We start from the raw sequence: 19,211 nt of genomic DNA, 5'->3' as shown, positions 1-19,211 counted from the left end.
ACAGGCAGTTTTAAAAATATTTTGGATTATTTTGTAGTATATGTTTAACAGGGTTCTGGTGTTAGAAGTGGCATCTATTTGACATTGTGAGTCATTCATTTCCTAATTGTTACTGTGGCTTTGCAGATCACTGTGTGCTGTATCTTATACTCCTCTGCTTCCTTGGTTCTTTGTTTGTTTGGTTTTTCCAGACAGGATTTCTTTGTATAGTCCTGGTTGTCCTAGGACTTGTTCTATAGATCAAGCTGTCCTCAAACCCAGAGATCCATCTGCCTCTGCTTCCTAAGTGCTGTGATTAAAGGTGTGCACCCCTTGGTTTTGTTGTTGTTGTTGTTGTTCTTTTGCTTTGTTTTGTTTTGTTTGTTTTATGGGGGTTTTGTTACTCTTTTGTTTATTGCTTTGTTTGGTTGTTTTGTTCAGGCTAGTCTCAACTACAAATCCAGCTGTGCCTTGAGCTTTTGTTTATCTGCTTCAGTGAGTTCTGTGTCTGTAGGAGTAAGCCAGTGTGCCTAGGGGCTCTGTCACTGTTTCATTCTTTTGAAGATGTGTAGTGAACTAGCTTATTTCATTTCTCACTTTTGTTTTACTGAGACCAAGTCATACAGATCTATTTATAATTTCAAATGATCTTCCTGCCTTGGCCTGGGAGACATAGGGTTTCATACATTTGCCCCTATATCTATTAGATCTAGACATTTCTAAGATCTTTTCCCATTCCCTTTCTTTTGTCCTTCCTTCTCTTACTTTCTGTTATTTTTAAGATGGTTTCACTGTGTAGATAATGCTGGCCCGGATTGCAAGATCCTTCTCTTTTAGCTTCCATTGCTGGGATAACAGGGGTACACCATCATACTTGATTTAAGTGTATTTTTTATTCCCATTTCTGGCCAGGGCTGAGATATGCAGAGCAGAGCCCAGCACAAGCTGACTGAGGTGTAATGATGGTATGATCCTGACAGTTTTCTTTACCCGATGGGACTGGAGTCTGCTGGGTCCACAGAATGAGCTGTTTGGTGCAGCCAAATGCCAAGTGTGAGCTGATCATTTGGGTTTTCAGTTGACAGCTGGTGGCACCCAGAACCCACCATGCTTCCAACTTCCTGGTGGCAGCTGAATCCTAAAAACTTTCAGCCAGGGAGTCTTGGAGGACTATCTCCATCCTTAGGCTGGGAGGAAGAGGAAGATAAGCAGGAAGAGCTATAAGAGCATTGATGTGACAGAGTTTCTGTCCAAGATCCATCAAGACTCCCACAACCCACTCAGGGACTCAAGGTATTTCTGTTAAGAGGGATGCGAGGACCCTCGCCACATCTTGACATTGGATTGACATTTTCTAAGCCTTTAGATATGGGAGGGCTCTGCCCAACATTTTAGTCATCATATCTTGTTGTTCAGTGTATCTCCCCCTATATAAGTGGATGGGATGTGATAGTACACTACTGTCTTAGGATATGGCTGGGTTCCTGCAGACTGCACATGACTCTTCTTTCCAGTTCATAGAGTGACCACTTTGCTTACTCCCTTCCTCTGCTTCCTTCACTCTGGAAAAGCTGGGGGAGTGTGGGTTCTGCTGTGTGACCAAAGAAGCAGTAGAGTCTGGCCCCATCATTTCATACCTCCTACCTACCTGTCACATCAGCACTAAGTCCTAACCTTGAAGGCCCAAAGAACTTGCCTAGGAAAACAGCAGATTTTTTTTAACCTCAACTGTTTGTCTTCATTGGGGGGGGGGTTCTCCTTTGAAATGACAGATGAAGACAGTGATATTAGAGTTCTGATTGACACAGTTTCCATTTCCCAAGAACCTTCTGGACAAAGTGATTCAGATTCAGTATCCTCCTACACAGCTAAGGTGAGTTGGCTCTCCTGAAGGTGTGAGCTCAAGCAGAGCAGCTCATGTGTTTGTGCCTGTCTCTCCCAAGGCTAAGCAGGACAGGAGCTTTAGTGATGGGGCAGGGCTAAGAGAAGTGAAAACAGCCGTACAGTATAGGTGGGCACTGCTGATTAGAAGATCCAGATCTGGAACCAGGTGGTGGGTTAGGAGTATGAAAGAGTAGGAGTGGGTGCCTGATTCCTAGCCTGTAAGTAACATCACTGATGCTACAGGAGGGCTCTCAGGCAGACAGATAAAGAGGTATAAAACCTTTACTCTGTCAGGACATGCCTAGGATTTGACTCCTGTTTACAGCTTCAGCCCCAGACTTTCCTGAAAGTTCTAATTGGATTAGGGTTAGTAAGACAAGTAGTAGTACTGTATGAACCTCATCTTCTATACAGAAATTGAGAAGCAAGTTCAGAACTAGGGTCATACAGGGTCATTGGATGAAGGATATAAAGCAGAGGGACAAGAAGGAAGTCACAGTACATACAGAACCATGTTTGGTTGAGCCGAGTCTGGTATGGCTCTTTGGTGCTGTAGATCTACCATTCTAGGTAGTAAACCTCACCAGGCCTTGAACTGTTTCTACCCAGGTAGGAAAGGAGCTGGTGTCCCATCCTTGCTCATATTTATCAACTCTGTTCTGATGTCTGCTTTTCCAGTCTCTGCACAGTGACCATGCCTGGGAGCTTAGCCTTAACTTTTGGTCAGAGCCTAGGTGCCCAGAGAGATCCTGTTCACCATGCCAAGAGGATAACTTGATGTGCAGCTAGAATGAAAACTGAGGAAGAAACAGTAAGGTGATGGCAGTGTGTCCTTCATCTGAAAAGTTGTGCACCCCTCCACCCCTTTTTAAAACATTTTTAAATTGTATACACCATGGCATACATGTGGAGGTCAGAGGAAATATGCAGGAGTAAGGTCACTCTTTTTACCATACAAATCACAGCAATCAAACTCAGGCCATCAGACTGAGTCGAAAACATGCCCTCCTCAAGACAGGATCTGGTGTTTGCCAGGCTAACATGGTACTTGTTACACAGTGGAGGATAACCTTGATTTCTGGTCTTTCTGCATCCACTGCCTAGCTAGTCAGCTGACTGACTAACGAATTTAACTATATCTCCAGCCTCTATCTGCTTTCATTTGCAAAAGGGCCATACTACAGCTCAGCTGGGCCTGGTACCTGCTATGTTGCTCAGGTTGGCTTCCAACTCACAGTCTTGTCTCAACATCCCAAATGGTCCGATTATCGGTGAATATCCGTAAGCCTGTCAAACTTATTTTTCTTCCTAGTATTGGGGATTGAATACATGGTATTCCTTATGCTTGGTGGTCACTATACCACTGTGCTCTATCTAACGGTTCCCTAGAAGGAGCTTTGGCATTAGCTAATGGCACTGATTTGGAGTGAACATTGTGCCTGATTAACAAGAGAAGTGAGTTCATCTGATGAATGGTGATGAAGGTTCAGTTTCAGCTTGCAGAATGTGAAATGAGCCTGCTTTACTAAGTGGTCTGGTGTATCTTTGTGAGTTTGATTTGGGGACCCATGTCTTATATTCCTCTGATGGTGAAAGGTACAGCTGTCAACATGGAGAATATAAGGACTTCATGACTTGGTGTTACTTTATACTATTATCCTAATACTCGGGAGGCAAGGCAGAAGATCATCATAAGATCGAGGCTGGCCTGGAATACATAACAAAGCTGTAATAAAAAAAATAGAAACAAAAAACTGGCGGGCTGGTGGCAGTAGTGGTGTGCATCTTCAATCTCAGCACTCAGAGTTTATCCTAGCACTTGGGAGGCAGAGGCAGGTGGATCTCTTGAGTTCCAGGCTATCCTGGTCTTCAGAGTGAGTTTCTAGGACAGCTAGGGCTACACACAGAAACTCTGTCTTTAGGGGGAAAAAAGGCAAGAACAAAAGACAAAACAAATTCAGAAAACAAAAAGAGTTGCAAACAGGAGGTGAAGTGAGAAAGTAGATGTGCTGAGCTAGGTCTCACTGCAGCATGTTTAGGAGTCTACAATTTCAGTTCATACGCACACATTCCACTCACAGCATGGGAGAAGCTGTCTGGAAAGGGGCATAGTGCTGGGCAGCTGGGTGACTAGCTGACACATGCAGACAGCAAAGGGGTAACATTAGGGCCTTTGGTGGTCTAATCACTGGGTCTTTAGTTATAGCAGAGGTAGAGGAAGTGGGAAGACATCCTTCGGGGTGGGGAGTATGGACTGAGCAGAGACATTGCACATGAGAGAAACACAAAGGTAAGGAAAACTGATGGAATCACATTTTCTTAAAGGTCATATTTCGTCTCATGAGATGATTTTAAGCATGTAGTGAAGCAAACAAGCATTTTGCTTTAAAGGGACTATTTTATGATGTTCAGACATTTACAGGGCATTCCATGTGTATGATGAGGACACTGTCCAGAAAGTTACCAGCAGGACCTGCTAGCAGGATTTGGGTGAGGAAGCCATGGTGAATCTACACAGGGAGAGTTTGTTGAGAAGGGTCTTCAAAGGTCCACCTCACTGTCTCAAGTATGTGTTGGGAGTTTGTGGAGGTGAGATTGGTCTGGGATACATGAAGGCTTTGGACACACTACAAGAGGCTGTTCTTGAGCCACACTGCAACATTTAGTTGTTAAAAAAACAATGTATTAGCCTAAGATAGAGTAATACTGTATAGCCCATGCTAGCCTGGAATTTGCGAAAGCTTCTTACTTCTACCTCCTGAGTGCTGAGATTTTAGGCAGCAGTACCATGCCTGACTAAAATTTAGTACCTAAATTAATTTTAACTAGTTGGCTTTTTAATAACTTTGTGGAGAATGACACTATCTTAGTATCTCATTTATCCTTTATTCACTAAAACCAAAATCTAGATGACAGATTGCTTACCATCCTCAGATTCTGAGCCCTTCTGGTCTAAGCATATAGACTGAGCTATAACATGTCCTTCTACAGAGCCTGGGCCTTGTGGACAGGAACAATGAGCCACTTACCCATGCCATGTACAACCTGGCCTCCTTGAATGAGTTGGGTGAGATCCATTGCCGGCCATGTACTATCCAGGTGGCTGAGCCCATCTTCACGAGGTAGAGGCCTTTCCTAGTCATGTAAGCATCCTGTCCTCCATCCCATTGTCTCCCTCTCCAGACTGAAGTCTGTTTCTGCCTACAACAGGCATAGGAAGTCCTCTTTTCCTACTGAGCAGGGAGCCTTATTCCCCTAGCCCTAAGTCCCCTTAGTCAGGCCTATGAGGTGTCAGGGCAGACACAGCCCAAGTTCTCTGCTCTGTGGATTGGACCCCAATGATGTAACTCAGGTGAAGCCTTTGGAGGTCTGACTGCATGGAGGAGGAAGGCAGGTGGTCTATCATTTTACTGCTTCTTCAACTACCCGGTGGATAATTCATGGATTTCTCAGAACTCCAGCTGCAGAGTGATGACACCTTGCCCTTTGGCAAGAATTCAGGGCCCTTGAATGACCCAATCACAGGCAAGCCATACATGCCCCTGTTGGAAGCAGAGGATGTGCATCTGAGCCAGAGCCTACTAGAGCTGTGGTGGAGGAGAGGGCCAATCTGGCAGAAGGCCCCCAGCTACCTGTGGATCCTCATTGGGATGCTATCCTCAGTGCCACTGAACAACACCCAGTGGTAGACATCTCTGGGGATAGAAGCAGTGGGAAAGCCACATGTATACCTCAACTGCTATTGGAGCACTATGTGACTGAGGGTCAAGGTGCCCATTGCAATGTGATCATCACACAACCTTGCCAGATCTCAGCTGTGTCTGTGGTCAGCCATGAACTGGGCCCCTCCTTGCTGAAGAATGTGGATTTCCAGGTATTCTTGGAATGCAAGCCTCCAGCCTGAGGTGGGGCACTGCTCTTCTGCACCATGGGTATCCTGCTTCAGAAGTTGCAGAGCAACCCCAGCCTGGAGGGTGTGAGCCGTATCATTGTAGATGAGGTCTATGAGCAGGATGTGAACACAGACTTCCTGCTGATTGTGCTCAAGAGCCTGGAGGTTCTCAATCTGGCCCTGCAGCTAGTACTTCTGAGTGCTACAAGAAATAATAAGCAATTTTCCTGACACTTTGGGGGCTGCCCTGTTATCAAGGTACCTGTCTTCATGTATCCCATCAAGGAACACTACCTGGAGGACATTGTGGCTAAGCTGGGTAAACACCAATACCCACACTGGCATTGGCACCCTGAGGTGAGGGATACCCCTGTACTCCAGGATCTAGAACTTTCCTTTTAATTCCCTCCTCCCTAGCCTTATTATAGATCTTTATTTTCTTCTCAAGCCTATCTCCTTGATAAAAACTGGGTTATAATCATGCTTTATGTGGGACAAGTATGTGTGGGCTAGAGTTTACACATTGAGTAGCTGCTCACCCTCACTGTGTTCTTGTGTGTGACCTCTACCCCATGACTGTGAGTGGTCTTTCTTCCCCCACTCCAATCTGAAGATGAATGTGCACTTGATTTGGACCTTGTGACTGATCTGGTTCTGCACATCGATGCCCATGGGGAGCCAGGTGGGTGCTTCCCCCTAATTTTCAGCTACATCTTTTCCCTATTCGCTGGACCAACCAGCTCATGGCTGCAGGGTCCCTTTACAGGTAGGATCCTGTGATTTCTGCCTGGCTTGAAAGAAATCAGAGGCGATCAACAATGGCTCCAGGAGGCCCTGGGCGTGTGTGAAAGCAAGTACCTCATCTTGCCAGGTGAGCTTCTGCACAGTACTGAGTCTTGCTCTCTGTGGTAGGGAGTGACCCAGCCTATACTTGTTTCTCACTTTGATCATTTGGACTTCAGTTGTATCAGGGCCAGGATTGGGTGAGGGATCCAAATTCTTGCCTTCAATATGGAACTCTTCTGGCTGAACAGTGTGTGAAGCCCTTTTGCATCTTGCTATGCACCAGTGCACTCCAATATCCCCATGATAGGTCAGAAGGCCATATTCCCACAGCCTCCATTTGGGGTATGCAAGATTGTATTGGCCACCAACATTGCTGAAATTTCCATCACAGTTATCGACATTGTGCATGTCATGGACAGCAGTCTGCCCAAGAAGGAACACTATGACCTGAAGACCAAGGTGGCGCCTCTCTCTTGGGCCTAACTAACCCATTGGGGAATGATTCCAGTTCTGAGGTAGCCCCTAATCCAGATCTACTGTAGACATTCTTTTTCTGTGATGGCCACACATATGGGTAATATTCTTGTTGAGAGGTGATGAGGGTGACTGAAGATGTGGGTCAACAAGGCCTGTAGCACATGTAGGTTTTCTGCCTTTCCTCAGGTGACCTGCCTGTAGACTGTGTGGGTGTCAAGAGCAAATATGATTCAGTGCTGGGGCAAGGCAGGCTGCTGCCAGTCCGGTTTTGCCTACCACTTGTTCCCAGAGGAGCCAGCTGGAAAAAATGGTCCCTTTCCAAGTACCAGAGATCCTGGGCACACCTCTTGAGAACCTGATGCTGCAAGCCAAAATCCACATGCCTGAAAAGATAGTGCAGCGGAGGCAGGGCTAGGGAATGGCTGGCTCCTGGAAAAAACAGATAGGACACAGGCTCATGAGACCATGGTTCTTTTTGCTCTAAGCCTGTGGAGAGTACAAATATCAAGGCAGTGGATGAGGCTGTGATACTGCTCCAGAAGACTGGTAGATGGAGGGTAGAAATGGTTGGGCTGTGGAGTGGCTTGTGGGAGGGACTGATAGCTGAGCTGTTGCAGGGGTGTTGGACCAGCATGAATACCTAACCACCTTGGGGTAACACCTGGCCCACATCTCTACTAACCCCCTACTGGCTAAGGCCATAGAGTTGGCTGCCAGCTTACAATGCCTGCACCTACTGTTGGTGGTTGTTTCCTGCCTTACCCGAGGGCAGAGGTAGACAAGGTTAGACCCAGTGCTTCCTATAGCTCTCTTGTGTCTATTCACACCTCACCCATTGTCCTGAGATGGAATCTAGTCACTCTGCTAACCCCTGTACAACATTCTCCTCTCCCAAGTGAAGGCATTGCTGAGCCATGACAGTGGCAGGGACCATTTGGCCTTCCTGCAGTCTGTAACCAGCTGGGAAGAGGTACTGCACTGTCAGGACCATACCTGGAAGAAAACCTTCTGTATGCGCCCAGAATTGCACTATTGCACTTCATTTACAGACAGCTGAGCCCCCAAGAGGGACTTCTGAGCCCTCCCTCCACTTCTCCCAGAGCTCTGATGCCCATTCCTGAGGCAGGGTCTCTGTTCACACTGCACTTTGCCTCCCCAGGGCTTATCAAGCAGTTCTCAGAGAATATTTATGAGGCTTTCCCAGTGGGAAAGCCCCACAGAATGGCCAGAGGTGTAACTTCACACAGCACTTTGCTGCCCAGGGAGGCCACCCAGTTACGGAGCTGATGGCCGACATATTTCATTACCATCAAGTCCAATGGCAGTGTTTTCATTCGAGATTCCTCCCAGGTGCACCCACCAGCTGTGCTGCTCCTAACAGATGGGGACATGCACATCTGAGCTCGGTATCCCTCCCACCATAATCTCTGGAGTGAAATATGTAGAAAATTCTTGTGTTATCAAGAGCACCTCTTTTCTGGAATGTTCCATGATTTAGTGCATCAGGGGCTATAAATGAAAGAACCTGGATCCAATAAATCAGGGAATCTTTTACACTTAGAGGAAAGGTAAGCTGAGGTGAGTGTGAAATACCCAGACTTGGAGTCAATCTGTGTGGGTTAGGGATCAGTCACCTATCTTCAACTTTGAGACTCAAGAGGTTCCAAACATCATCACATCCCCTTCCTGGGTCTGCAGGAGGATGGCGGTCTCTTTGTTCAGGGCCGAGCGGAAGGCCATTTCATCCCATCTTTGGAGTTCCTGAAATCTCCTGGAGTTCTGGAGCTGACCCTGGTGCTGACAGTTGTCTGAGGACAATTCCAGAGAGCTGGCACATGCTTCTGTTTTCTAACAGTTTCTAAGTGTCTTGAGCATGGATTCGGTCACTTCATTCTTCTCTCAGCTCTCATTATTCTCAGTGAGTGATAGGCAAAGGAAAGTTCAGAGCGGTCAACAAACTCAGTTTATTAGTCCCCATTCAGTCCCTACCCCAAAAGATTTGATCAAAACTGTTCTCAACAGAGCCATACCGAGTTTTGGAATTTTCACTTATCTGACACATCCTAATATTTTGAACTAGCATTTGCCATGTCAAATAGCCAGGATGGTCACTGTAGACTGAGCAGAATGAATGCAGGTTGGTTAGGACTGGAGGTGTGGATCTGTTGGTAAACTGCTTGTTTAACATATGTGAAGCTCTGCATTTGATTCTCATCATCTCATAAAACCAGGCAGGATAGCACACACTTGTCATTCCATCACTTAGGAGTTCAGTGTCATCCTTGGAGACATTACCCTGAAGATCGAGTTGAAGACCAGATGTGATAGATGAGACCCTGTCTCCAAAAACAACAACAACAATAACAACAAACAAACAAACAAAAAAAGAGTTGTGTAAGCTGCCATTGAAAGCCCAAGAGTCATTCAGTGTGTCTATTTCCTTCCCAGACTCTTGGCCTTATAAAGAGAAATCCATTGTGTTCCCACAACTTAGCAGTGTTTCATACTTAGATGCTACACAGCAGATATGATAAACCCAGTAAAGTCTATGTGATCAATGCATTGTCTTTATTATTCATGTATGGGTTAGTTCAGCATTAAGAGAAGCACTGGCCAATGTATACTGTACATTTTCAAGCCCAGTTATCAGTGTACATGTGTTCAAAAATGCATATTTTTGCTTATTTTTGAGACAGAGTCTCATTGTGGGACTCTGGAACTAACTTTGTAGATCAGATCTGCCTTGAACCACAGAGATACTTCTACCTCTGTCTCTCAGGGCTGGGATTAAAAGCACACGCCACCATGCCTGATATATCTTCATCTCTTACAAATGCAGCTGTAAAGATCAAATGAAAGAGAATTATATAGTGATTTGGACTGTCCAAAGTCTTGAATGTGTATAAGACTGGATTTTTGTTTTATGTTGAGCTTAGGATCTTGCAGATATTTTGGATTTGAGGTGATCTATACTGCCCACATTAGAATAACAAGGTGTACAGGCATTCCAAGGTAACACAGCATGCAGTAGTGGTTAGACCATATTCCAATAAAATTTCCTGCTTCAGAGCAATATATTATTGCCTCGTTGTTTTTTGCATTACATCGTATTACCACATGAAAGATTCCCATGTGTCTGTCATCTTAACTCATTTCCTGAGTTTGTGCATATGTTTTGAGGTAGTAGTGTGCAGTTGTGCTGCTGAAGCCCCAGGCATGTTTTGACAGCTCTCCTCAGTCCATGAATCACCAGGCTCCATCACTGCCAATATGTCTCACATGGCTTTGTGGACTTGTGTAGCACACCTGTGTGACTTGAAAACACCCATACATTAGTCCAATAATAACTGAGTTTCTGTACAACTGAAATCCAGTGCTATCAAGCTGCTAGCACTTCCTTTTGATCACCAGTAGTAGGCAAGAAAATTATAGTCTAAATGTCTTCTTGTTTATTGATAAACAAAGTAGCCAGCCCAACAATGGAGACTGATTAGTGGTCTGAACCCTGTCTGAAGGAGTAAACAGAGCCCTACTGTTTTCTGTGATTGACAGCAATTTGCTTCTTTAAAAAGGTTGGATAGCCCTGAGATTCATGTTCAACTTCCCAGTGCTAAGTTCTCTTTGATGTGTTCCACCTCAGCTTCCTTATTTTATCCTCCTTCTGTCTTGAGCCCAGTCTTTGCCAGCATTTGTCTGCCTTGACAGGGACTTCCCCTTATTCACCTGTCAGTGCAAGGAGGAGAGGGAAGGGCAGAGCAGGAAGGAAGTGTGTCTGTCTAGCAGTGCCTAGATTTGCCTATTCCCTGAGGTTATTTCATGCCCACTGCATTTAAAAAGGAGACTAACATACAGAAAAGAACCTATTAATCCTTGCCTTTGGCCAGGTCTACCCCCTTTCTTCATCATCGCCCAAACACCAAAGAAATGCCTCCTCCCATGGTATAAAGTAAAACATGGTATTAGCCTTTTCCATGAGTTTGGTATAACATTTATTCTGAAATGTATTCTAAGCTAATTATTGTTTTTAACTAAATGGTAACAGACCAAATAGCTGATTCCCTCCATAATTATTTTCAAATGAAAGAAATGAAGATCATTTTAAGTCGAATTTGCATAATGTAGGAGGTCACATAAATATGGGTAAATAAGCATTAATATGTTTAAACAAAGTTTTCCCATAATCCTTACCACATGTAAACAAAATTTGTTGTGCCTTAGAGATAGTGCATGATTGAACTCCTGAGACCCAGTTACCCCACTGAACAGGATCCTTTTAGAACTTCAAAAGAAATATTATATATTTATTGGAGGCTGTAGGGTATTAAATATAGTTAGACGTAAACTGTACCTCAGCCATTCTCCTAATGCCAATGGGGATTTAATTAGATTTTATAGTAGTTGTAGAAGTCTATTTGATAATTAACACATGGGATTTATTTTGTTTGATATTTTATTTATTTACATTTCAGATGTCACCCCCCTTTCCTATTCCCCACCCATTAACCTGCTATCCCATCCTTCCTCCTCCTTTTTTGCCTTTTATACTGTTTAAATTACATGCAAGTATTAAGGTCAGTTCTAGGTTGAGGAATTAGCAATACAATAGATGCAAATAGTTCAAGAACAAGGAAAACAATAAACACAGATAATCAAAGAACATGCAGACAATAAACAGAGTCCTGTGATCACTCCTGTGATCACCATTTCTAAAGGCTTATCAGGATTATCAAAATATCTGAACATACTTCCCTGTCCTAGTCCAAAGTCATTTTCATGCCTGAAGCCTACTTCTTTGTTCTAGCCTAAGATTTAGATCTCTGCCTAAAATTACTTCTTTGTTCTAGTCTATGATTTATATTCCTGTTTGAAATGTCTTGTATGTCCTAGCCTAGGATTTAGATTCCTGCCTGAAATTACTTCTTTCTCCCAGCCCAATGTCAGATTCCTACCTGGAGTCCATTTCCTTGTCCTTGGCCCTTGACAGATTCCTGCCAGACAGCCACAAAAGCTCTCCACATCTCGCCCTTTTTATTGCATAATCCAGACTGAGTCTGTCTTAGGTCATTCTGATAAGAAAGCCTTCCTTACCTGTCGTGGCATATGCATTATCATAAGCAGTGCAGTTTTGTCTTAGGTTGGTAGGCTCTGTGCAGAATCTTACCCGTCATTGGCTTACCAGCCTGTTAAATTAATAACTCTGTCTGGGGGGTCCATTTTCAGTTTCAAGCCACGTACATTGACTGACAGCATGGTGATGTAATTACAGACAAGCTTTAACATGATGGGCAGGAGTAAACATATTCCCAGGACAAGAAGGACTATCCTGATCAAGTTATATATGTCATTCCTGAGGTTTGACTAAAATCGATATATTGACCTCAGGCCATGAATATTTTTATTGGCATTATCTGCAGCATCAAAACTCAACAGAGCAGCATTTTTTAAATTCAAAATCTCACTGTGTAAAGTTTACACACCCAGAGAGGTGTTAGGATTATGCCAAATACCCTACAGGTGTCTTTAAACTTTTTTCTAACTATAATTACAATCATTGTAAATATTAGAAGTAACACTACTCCAGTGATATTTGTCATGACACTTGGGATGGCTCCTAACTCTTGAACTCTGAAACTCCTTCAGATAATTTGAATAGGTTGTAGAGCATGATCCATTGTTCCAGACACCTATATAAATCCTTTGGTATCACTCAATAAATTAGTAACTTTTTTATTTGCTTGATAATTTTAGCAAAAGTAGTTGTCATAACTTCTTGTATCAATGCTATTGCAGAAGGCATTGTGGAAGAGGCCCATGGAACTTTAAAAAGATTGATGAGACATGCTGTTGCTGAGACAAAGAATGATGCCAACCTGTGAACTTGCTTAGTGCCCTGACCAGGGTGACTGGGGATCTGTATTGGACATGTGTTCCTGACCCACTTTTGCTTGCCTATATTCTAGATGGAACAAGCTGCCTTGCCTCAAGTTTTTAGAACTTGTGGGACAGAGAATCAAAAAGAGAAATTATAATGTCTCTTGTATTTTTCTTAAAGGTGGCCAGCTATTATTAGGACTCAATGATAGGCTGGTCTAGAAATCAATCCAATATTGGAAATAACAGTCTTCCAATAACACTTGGAAGGCTGGATCTGGACATTTTCAGAGACATATTTGGAAGTTAGCTATAGTTCACTACAATGTTATGATAGCAAGAGATAAAGTTGGGACAGTATATGGATTTCAAACAAGGGTTAGTGCATGTATTAAGGCTCTTTTCATTGTCAAGCTAAATTGGTTTTGTCTCCTCTACAGTATTTATTGTAAGTTGCATTGGCTGTATAATTTCCAATTGTGTTAGTGTGTTGAAACCTGGCATGTCTGTTACAGGGGTCTATCAACCAACTTTTGTCTTCTGCTCTGGGTATTAGAAAACCTTGATTCTCTGAAAAAAGCTTGAAAGTGCTTAAAGAAGTGAATTAGGCTTTAAACAGAAGCAAGAGAGTAGTGGGTTTGATTATTGCTGGTTTAACAGCTTTAATTTCATTAATTGTTAGCAACACATGGGATTTTTAAATCCTGGAAAACATAATCTTATTATAAAACAGGCAGCTGAATAACATTACCCAGGAAGAAATTCTTCATGGATTGGTAAGTTTAAAAAAAATTGTCAATTCTACAGGTGATATTATACGCTTTTCTCAACAGTAAGAACAATGAATTGGAGATAGGGAGGGGAGATAAATGGCTGAACATGGCCTTACTGACTCCAGTGTTCTTACTTGGAGGAGGGAAATGGGGCTAAGAAATGAACTGTGTTACCTGGGACTGGACTGCTGTTAGGACCAAGCCATGCAGACTGATGTCTGCACCCCACTAATGAGGCAGAGTCATCATCAGCAGTTATTTCCTATCGCTGATTTCCTGAGATGGTCAATGTGAGCAAAACAGTCACTAGGAACTAATGTCACTAACAGAAAGACTGCAGGAAGAACAGAGAGTCTCTGTGTGGTGAGTAATGCGTTTTCATTGGTAAGCTTCCTGAATCAGAATTTACAAAAGGGGAAAGCCTGTGATAAATATTAAAATTTGGATTCCAAGCTTTCTTCTTTTAATTCTGATTGATTTGGGGGGGGGCATGGCATGAGCATGGCATGCAGTGCTCATATAGGTCAAAGATATTTTGCTCTCTCCTTTCACCTTGTGTGGAATTCAATTCAGGTTGTCATGCATGACAGCAAGGACTTTTCCCATGTTACCAGGACCCAGGTTTTTTTTTTTTAAATACTACTGCAAAAAGGTAGGACTCCTCACCAAATATTTGTGCATAAATATGTGATTTATCATAGAAATGCATACACTACATACATAGTAGTGATGTCCAGTGGTGTGTGGGTGGCCTTTTATCTTCAGAGAGGACCTGTCTTAAGTCCTTAAGTGATTGACTTTCATATGCCAGTGAGGGATATTATTAGAAGTTACAGAATTTGTCAGTTTTCATCTGCACCTACATGATCTTGGCAGATAATCACACAGGCATCAATCACTGGGATTAACATTGTGCTAGTTATTTATATGGGCATCAGTCATGTGTGCATCTGGACCAAGTCTTTCCATGGGCATCAGCTTCACCATGGAGAAAGATAAACAGAGGATACTGTGTCTTAGTGGTAGATAATCACACAGGATCAAGTACACAAGTAGTGAGGCAGATAATCCTTTGCATAGTCCCAGATGGCTAATTAGCAATCACATAAGTACCCTGATATTCTGATGCAGCTACATGTGTGTCTGCATATGTCAGAGAAGTAAAGACTAGCCATGGCCAAGCCTTTCTCAAAAGAGTACTGGAAACACTCAGCTGAGCATCTTTGGTTTTGAGACATTGACTTCAGGGGTACTTCTGGAAAGAATATGCATGAATAGAGAAGTTTGAGCTCTGTCTTATGGTTCTATTGTTGTGAAGAGACACCATGACCACAGCAACTCTTATAAAGGAAACATTTAACTGGGGCTGGCTTCCAGTTCATAGGTTTAGTTCATTACTGTCATAGCAAGAAGCATGGTGACATTCAGGGAGACATGGTGCTGGAGAGGGGCTGAGAGCTCTACATCAGGATCAGCAGGCAGCAGAAAGGGAAGGGTTACAGGAACCTAGCTTGAGCATTTGAAACCTCAAAGCTCACTCCCAGTGAAAAGTTTCCTCCAACAAGGTGACACCTCCAACAAAGCCACACCCCCAACAATGCCTATGGAATAAATGGGTCATTTTCATTCAAATAACCACAATCTGTTTGCTGCTGCTGTCCACTGATATTGCTGCTGCTGCTGCTGCTTCTCCTCCAACTCCTCCTCCTTCTTCAAGACAAGCTCTTATATATTCAATCTATCTCAATCTATTTTCAAACTCACTATGTAGCAAGTAGTTTTGAATTTTTTTAATCTTCCTGCAGATCTGTTTGCCTTTGCCTCCTGTGTGCTGGGATTAAAAGCATATACCCATATTCCCAATCCTGAGATTGAACTGATATGCAAACCTCAGTGGCCTGAAACTTTCTTTGTAGACCAGGCTGGCTTTGAACTCACAGAGATCTATCAAATGCTGGGATTACAGGAATGGGCCATCATGTTAAGTTTTATGTGGTGTCTGGGCATCAAGCCTCTAAATGCTATTCAAGCACTTCATCAGCTGAGCTACGCTAGCCATTTATCCACTTCAGATCTCAGCTGGTGTTTTCTGGACAGTGTCAGCCCTAAGTCTGTAACCCAGGACAACATTAGCCCATGACATATGGCATTTTCCAGGGCAATCAAAGCAAATCTTAAATTTCTGTGTGTTGTCACCTCTGAGATGGGTCCCTATGATCCTGTAGCCATTAGTTCCTGGGTCCTGACTGCAGGAGTTGGTGCTGGGCCTTGGGAATGTTCACCTGAGCCAATAAAGTCCCTTTAGGCTTAATGAGTCAGGGTTGTCTTTTAGGCACCTTGTTCAGAAACAGCCCAAATGGGCAAGTCACTTCCTGAGAAATTTGGTTCAAGAGATATGGTCCCTGATCCAGTGAGCTAGCTGAGTGGGTAAAGGTTGCTGGTACTATGCCTGACAGACCTGGCTTCATTCCTCAGAACCTACATGGTAGGAGAGACTGATTCCTTCAAGATGTTCCCTGATCTCCACAGAAATGCATGCATACATCCACACACATGAGTTCACTCTTAACTATAAAATATAATTGGTTTTGGAAGAGAAAAATTGGGCCCATCGAGAGAAGCTGCTTTGTGAAAAGAACAAGAGCTTTCATGAGCCAAGCCAGGGGTGAAGCTTCCGGAATAATCATCCTGACTCTCAGATGAAGCTTGGAATCAAACCTGGAGCTGGTCAATAGCCCAGTTCACTCCCTTTGTAGATGCTGACCTTTCAGAATCTGTTGCTCACGCTGTGAAGTTCATTTATTAAAACCTTTAAATGTAGGATTAATGCTTTCTTTTTTCCTTTCTGTGGGAGAGGGAGAAAGAAAGATTCTTCTTGAAGTAGCATGACCTGAATAGGATGCTTCTGAGAAAAGTGAAACAGACACAGCAGAGACTGAGAAGATTTTTCTGGGGCACAAGTGTCCATCTTCCCATAGATATGGTGTGGCTGGGAAGTGCTTTCCTTCTCTACTCTCTACTCTACAGATTGCATTCATGAAGGTTCTACCATCCTGACCCAGTAACCTCCCAAGGCCCTGCATCCTGATGCTAGTACACTGGGGACTAAGAGCTCATCATGAGTAAGTGCATGTAGTGTACAGTCATCTGATAACCTGGTTTTAATGCAATAATCCCAGACTCATTAGCATTATAGCTATTTGAGCTATTTCAAAATTTCAAGATTGAGAAAGTACTCCATCCTGTTTGAAATTGACTTCTTGGGTTGTGGGAGATAGCTCAGTGGCTAAGAATGCCTGTTGTTGTACAAACATGATGATTTAAGTTCAGAGTCCAGCACCCACTGTAAAAAACTGACTATGGTTGCAAATATGCCTGTAATACCAGCATTGGGGTGAGGTAGGGACAGAGACAGGAAGATGTATGATGTTTGTTGGCTACCAACTTAGGTCTAGGCTCAATGAGAGACCCTGTGTCAAATGGAAGGGATTGATAGACGACACCATCCTCCTTAACCCCTTGTGTGTATAGCATGTGCACGTATACACACATGATACTTGTACATACATGGATATTTTATGTCAACTTGACACAAACTGGAGTGGTTTGAGAGATGGGAGTCTTTATTAAGAAAATTCATCCATAAGATCAGGCTGTAAGTAAGTCTGTAGGGCCTTTTATTAATTAGTGAATGATGTGGAGGGCCCTACAAATTGTGGGTGCTACCACACCTAGAATAGTGGTCCTGGGTTCAATAAGAAAGCAGGCTGAACATGTCAGGAATAACAAGCCAAGGAGCAGCAACTCTTCATGGCTTCTGCATCAGATCATCAGCTCCTATGTTGGGGATACTGGCCTGCTTGAGTTCCTGTCCTGAGTACCTTAAGTGATAGAATACAAAGTAGAAGTGTCAGCCACATGAACCCTTTCCTCCCAAAGTTGTTTTTAGTCATTCTGCTTCATTATAACAACCTTAGTTGTGAACCCTAACCAGGATAACCATCATACACAAACCACGCTCACCCCCCCCACACACACATATTAAAAAATAAACTCAAGTTCACTTCTTCTGGAGGGTCCTGATTCCAGTGAAAGTTCAGGAAAATAATCCAGTAGTAAGTGGGGGCAGGGTGTGAGTGAGAGCTTGAATCAATCACTAATTGATCATACTTTAAGCATGTGTCTTTACTGTGAGCTACATATGTGTGTCCTCTTCTGCTGCTTTTTTTAATTGAGTGTATGTAGAAATGACTGAATAAATGATTAGTCTCCAACCCCAAGTACTCAGAGTGGAACTTGTCATTCCTTCTCTGCTTCAGGATTCTCCTGCAACCTTCTCTCTGCCCAGCATCCTTGGATCTCGGTGGGAGCAGAAGGCCTTCCATGACTTCACACACTATCATTTCTCCATATCTGTTTAGTGTGCCCTTTGCATGTCTTTCTCCTCTGAGGCAATGCACGAAGCTGCCCATCTTTTGCAAGAGGCCCCAGGACAGGGATGGGTCTGTGTTCCCAATACCCAGTGCTTCCAACACACACCACCTGCTCTTAGAGGACATAGGAACTGCCATGTCAAGATAGCTATGACTGTGGTAAAATTTCAAGTCTGTCTGACTTCTCTGCAGGCAACCATCAAACAACTAGTACATCTAAGGGGACTCATGGCAGGTCAAAAGCTAAGTCTGCTTAGGCCAGTCCAAAACAGTTCAGCTCTTTTTGCCAGCAGTCACTGTCAATCATCAATGTGATGACTAGTTGAAGATTCCTGGTGTGGTTGTCCTCCTTCAAAGAAAATCATGGCAAATTCATTTTTCTTCCCTGCTAACTTTGACATGGGAGCCTGTTGCCACAGACACACTAAGCGCAGTCTGCCTTTGAACAAAAACATCACTGTGGGTAGCAAAGTACTTGAAGAATGGGTAAGTTTCTGTTGTGATATTGCTGAGCCTCCTGGCCTCCTGTCTCCTGTGTGTTGTAAATGTCCTTAAGTAAAACAGCTTGAGTTGTATCTTCAATATTTGACCCAAAATGTATCTGGCAGAACTATAGGGGAAGTGTATGGGCCTCTGAAGCAGAAAACATCCAATTTGATTCTTCTTCCTGGCACAAACTCATGCCCATTTTTCCTAATATGTAACAAAGAAAGTAATATTCTCATATAGAGTTGATCTGTGCATGATATGAAGATACATCTGTAACTGGGCAATGGTAATGCACCCTTTTAATCCCAGCACTTGAGAGGCAGAGGCAACTAGATCTCTGAGTTCAAGGCTAGCCTGGAATATAGAGTAAGTCCCAGGATAGCCAAGGATACACAGAGAAATTATGTCTCTAAAAAACAAAATAAATGCAAACCTTAAGAAAGAAGCTTTATTTGGTCTGACATACCAAGGTCTGGTCTTTAATGGCAGGAAGTTAAGGTAGCAGGACCTGGTCAAGTGTAAGCAACCAGAGAGCAAAGAGTGATGGAATGCTTTTTGACAAGCACAGTTTGTTTTGCACAGTTCAGGGTCTCAGCCCATAGAATGGTGACATCACAGTGAGTGGGT

General features: G+C 43.4%; 1 pseudogene; it reads left to right on the top strand.

Moving 5' to 3' along the window:
• Positions 1-1,744: 1,744 nt before the first annotated feature.
• On the top strand, positions 1,745-8,305 carry LOC114611061 (annotated as a pseudogene).
• Positions 8,306-19,211: the final 10,906 nt, after the last annotated feature.

The sequence above is a fragment of the Grammomys surdaster genome, unplaced genomic scaffold, assembly GCF_004785775.1.
Source record: "Grammomys surdaster isolate TR1022 unplaced genomic scaffold, NIH_TR_1.0 126076, whole genome shotgun sequence".
NCBI classification, from domain to species: Eukaryota; Metazoa; Chordata; class Mammalia; order Rodentia; family Muridae; genus Grammomys; species Grammomys surdaster.
The sequence above is the reverse complement of the archived record's forward strand: the minus strand, read 5'-3'. Positions and strand labels throughout refer to the sequence as shown.